This window comes from Anabrus simplex, chromosome 7 (assembly GCF_040414725.1).
Source record: "Anabrus simplex isolate iqAnaSimp1 chromosome 7, ASM4041472v1, whole genome shotgun sequence".
Lineage (NCBI taxonomy): Eukaryota > Metazoa > Arthropoda > Insecta > Orthoptera > Tettigoniidae > Anabrus > Anabrus simplex.
In genome coordinates, this window is record NC_090271.1 from 237,872,546 (window position 1) to 237,877,545 (window position 5,000).

General features: G+C 34.6%; 1 protein-coding gene across 2 annotated transcripts in view; it reads right to left on the reverse strand.

Annotated features, from left to right (window-relative positions):
• Positions 1 to 5,000, reverse strand: part of LOC136877515 (anoctamin-7) — an 865,825-nt gene that overhangs the window by 320,781 nt on the left and 540,044 nt on the right. The gene's annotated exons all lie outside the window — the stretch shown is intronic.

Here is a 5,000-nt window from a genome sequence, read left to right on the forward strand (position 1 = left end):
TAAAATAAAAAATAAAAAATAAAAAAATAAAATAAAAAAATAAAAAAAATTAAAAGAATAAAATAAAATATATAAAAAAAATAAAAAATAAGAAAAAAAATAAAAAATAAAAAAAATAAAAAAAATAAAATTAAAAGAATAAAATAAAAAAATAAAAAAATAAAATAAAATAAAATAAAATAAAATAAAAAAATAAAATAAAATGAAATAATAAAATAAAAAATAAAAAAATAAGGTGAAATAATAAAATAAAAAATAAAAAATAAAATAAAAAAATAAAAAAATAAAATAAAAAAAATAAAATAAATAAAGTCGTTACAGTGTAAACACATAAGTGTCTAAATGTGTCATTAATCGCTATAGTTAGTGAGTGTGTGAAATCCAGCTTAGGAGTAGTCAGATACAGAATTTATGAGTGAATTTGATATCATTCGGTAGGTGTATTTTGTAGACGCCATCTTGTCAAAGAAACAAAACAAAATATCCGAGAACGACGTAAGTAAATACACGTGAATCCCGCGGCTTTGATATACGCAGCTCATCAAGGAATAAAGGTGAAATAAATCCGCAAACATGAACAAAACAAAAGAAGATGGATCGTCGTGCAAGAAATGTGACAGAGTCTTTAACAGCACGGAAAATGCAGTCGGATGTGATGGTGGATGCAATCAATGGTACCATAGAGATTGCACAAATATAACAACCACTGAATTTAATGCATTAAAAGGGAAGAAAGGCTCCTTGCTTTGGATGTGTAACAACTGCCGTCATATGCTAGAAACATACGGAATCAACTCAGCACCGCCAGAACACACGAACTTTATCAAGGAAATGAGAGACGCTACAACCGCAAATACTATAATGTGCGAAGTATTAAATGAAAAAATAAACATGATTAACGAAAATATGTTGCAGAAAATGCAACTACTATTGGACACACAACTTCAACTGGCAGCAACTAAAGCATGCACAAAAATAGAAGACAACGGGACATATCACCAACACACAAGAGAAGATGCCGAAAACATAGACGTGAGCATAAGCTCTCATTCAAACAAGACAACGAGAGCGACAACTGGGATGAACACATCACCGGAAGCAAACAGTGAGGCAGAAAAAGTAAGGCCAAAGGCGCGGAAAATTAAACCGAACGAAGACACTCGAGAGCAAGCTGTTGATAACTCGCTGATATCAGAAGAGAGGACGAGCGAGGAAAAACAAGAAAGTGAATGGAAAGTTGCCACACATAGCCGTGGAAATAAGATAGCTACTAACATTAGAGACAGCAAAACAGCTAAAGTAGACAGAAATGATAAAGTGAGAGGCTCAAGAGAGGGGCAATACAGACTACAAGCAGCTGAGAAGAATGCATGGCTCTATATTGGCAGGCTTAACCCTGGAACCAAGAAGGAAGATTTGGAAGAATATTTGAGGGAAAACGGATTAGTAGGAAGACTAGACTGCACGAAAGTCAGCGATACACCAACAAGTAGTGCTTTTAAAATAGGGATACCAATCAGTGAACTCGAGAAATTGTATAGAGACAGCTTCTGGCCCTCCAATATAATCTGTCGGCCATTTCGTGCCCCATGGAGATACAGAGGCCCCAGAGAGTAATGTGATACGGATTTTAACCTGGAATGTGGAAGGTTTAAGAGGAGTCTTAAGCAATTCACCAAGCGATATATTCAGAGATTTCGATATTTGTGTATTAACTGAGACTTTTGTAACTAGGGAACAGAATACTGTGGTACAAGGCTTTTACAACATACTTGCTCCAGCCGAGAAACACACCAGGGGAAGACCATCAGGGGGCGTGCATTGTCTAATCAAGCCAAGGTTATCCCCATTCCATGTGCTAATGACGGACGAGGACATAGTGGTAGTAATAACAAGAATAGGAGTCATCATCTGCGCATACTTTAGACCGGATTGCAGCTCAGTAGATATAATAGACAACATTCAGAAAGCATTTGATAGTATTACTAACAACCCCAATGTAATTTTAGCAGGTGATTTTAACTGCCCCTTAGACAGACCAAGCAGAAAAACAGAGTTAGTTCTGGAATACTTAACTGAAGTAGGACTAACATTAGTGAATGACCGGAAAACGCAAACATACATCTGCCACAACGGAGGAAGCGCAATAGATCTAGTCCTGGTAAAGGGCATAGAGGTGCAGTCCCAAACTCTTCTCACAACTACTGATGGCGCACTAATAAGAAAGCACATTCCAGTGATCACAAACGTGTACTGCAGTTCAGCTAAAGAGACAAGACATAGTAATGAAAAGAAAGTAAAGAGATGTCTAAATGTATCTCTACTACAGGAAAACTCAAATGAAACTGAGCATATGCTCCAAGAAATCAGAGCAGGAAAGATCGATGAAGCGGCACTTCTCATAGAGGACTACATAAAAGAAGCGACCGAATCGCGGAATGGTAATCGCAAAGCCAAAGAATGGTTCGACAGTGAGTGCTTCCAAGTAAGACAGGCAACTTTGAAGAAAATGCGAGTAGCCAGACAAAGTATGGACGTCGTCCACCTAGCAGAATATCAAGCCGCTAGAAAGACATATAAAACTCTTTTAAAGGATAAGAAAGCCAGTTACATAGAAGCTCAATATCAGGCGCTAATGAAGGAAATCAAGGAAAACCCGTACAAAGCAGTGCGCCCGCGCCAACCAAGATTCCCAGCAGACATACCAATGGAGAACTGGGAGGTATACATGGAAAATATACTATGTAAACGGGGCTTAACACCTACAATGGAAGGAGAAGTTAAACCATGCAGTCCTTTCACTCAGGAAGAAGTAAGGAAAGTGATCTCAAGTGCAAAATCTAACAAGGCGGCAGGCTCAGATGGCCTCTACAACGAATTTCTGAAGACATCTCTCCCTTACCTAGAAACAGTATGGCTAGAGCTGATGAACAAGTGTCTGGAAACTGGAAACATTCCAAATGTATGGAGAAAATCAGTCGTTAAGATGCTATACAAAGGGAAAGGAGAAGTAAACAAACCGGAATCATATCGCGGAGTGGCTCTTGAATCAGCAGCTTTTAAGATTCTAACCAAACTGATAACCCAGAGAATCAATAGAATAGCAGACCCGCTTCTCCCTGACGAACAGTTCGGATTTAGAGCCGGGAGATCGACTCTGATGGCAGTGGAATGCCTCCTCCAAGATATTCACGAAACAACCAGAGAAAAGCAAGGCAAAATGTTCGTAATATTTATTGACTACTCCAAGGCTTTTGATACAGTAGATAGACAGAAACTTGTTAGAAAACTAGAGGAAATCATCGGTCGTACCTGGCTCACTAGACTAGTTGCCAACATACTTGCGGAGAACTATATCCAAATAAGCGACAATCTCTGCACATCAAGATGGATTCGGCAGACAAATGGGGTATTACAGGGGGACCCACTAAGCCCTCTGCTGTTTAACATCTTCACACAGGATGCAATAAAAGAAATTAAGAAGCAAACACGAAAGGTTAACGCGTACATATATGCGGACGACATGGCTATTGCGTCTGAGAGTAAAGAGGAACTACAAGTTGCCATGGACTTAATTGTGGAATGGGCAGAAGATAATAAAATGGACCTTAATGCAAACAAAACAGAATTGGTTGTTTTTAGGAGGGGAGGAAAATTATCTAGAGACGATTACATCCTGTGTAAAGGACAAAAATTACGAATTAGTAACCAGTACAAATATCTAGGGATCACAATACAGGTAACAGGAACAACATTCACAATACACCTAAAGGAGAGAATCATCGCAGATATACGAAGCATTAGTGATATTAAACATCTTCCACAGCTATCTTTGGAGACAGCCATGGCTCTGTTTAATACGAAAGTTGTTCCAACAGCCATATATGGTCTAGAGCTAATATGGGAACACCTCTCAAAAAGACAACTGCAAGAGCTGGAAAGTTTGAAGGCTAGATTCTTGAAGAGAGTTTTATGCGTTTCTAAATATACATTATCAAGGCTAGTATACGTTCTGGCAAAGGAGACGTACTTCATTGAAGACATAAGACTTAGATTGTTACTCTCAGCGACAAGGAGTTACAGAGAGCTGCTACAAGAACTGCAAGCAAAGAGGGCTATGATATGGGACGAGTTTTACTCAACTGATGCGATGTTAAACGGGGACTGGACGCGTGGTGGATATGACCTGAGGCATACAGTGACCAGGTTTGCCGTACACGGGTTCCACCATAAGGTGTGCAGAACCATGGAATTTCACAAGTCAGGACCGGGTTGCGTATGTGTCTTCTGTGACCAACGATGCGGCATATACCATGCTATCGAATGTGTCCATAGAAAAGGAAGCTTGACACAACTGTGTAAATAACTGATCATGTTTTGCAAGCATTGACTGCATATTATCACTATTAGTGATATACATCTAAGTTATTTAAGTGTATATATCATGACCATTTGGTTGCAATACTATTATTATTAATAAAATAAAAAAATAAAAAAATAAAATAAAATAAAAAAATAAATAAAATAAAATAAAATAAAATAAAAAAATAAAAAAAATAAAAAAATAAAAAAATAAAATAAAAAATAAAATAAAAAAATAAAAAAATAAGAAAAAATAAAAAATAAAATATAAAAATAAAATAAAAAATAAAATAAAATATAATAAAATAAAAAATGAAATAAAAAAATAAAAAATAAAAAGATAAAATAAAAAATAAAAAAAAATAAAATAAAATAAAAAAATAAAAAATAAGAAAAAATAAAAAAATTAAATAAAAAATAAAAAAATAAAAAAATAAAATAAAAAAATAAAAAAATAAAATAAAATAAAATAAAATAAAAAAAATAAGAAAAAATAAAAAATAAAATATAAAAATAAAATAAAAAATAACAAAATAAAATAAAAAATAAAAAAAATAAAAAATAAAATAAAATAAAATAAAAAAATAAAAAATAAGAAAAAATAAAAAATAAAATATAAAAATAAAAAAAATTACATA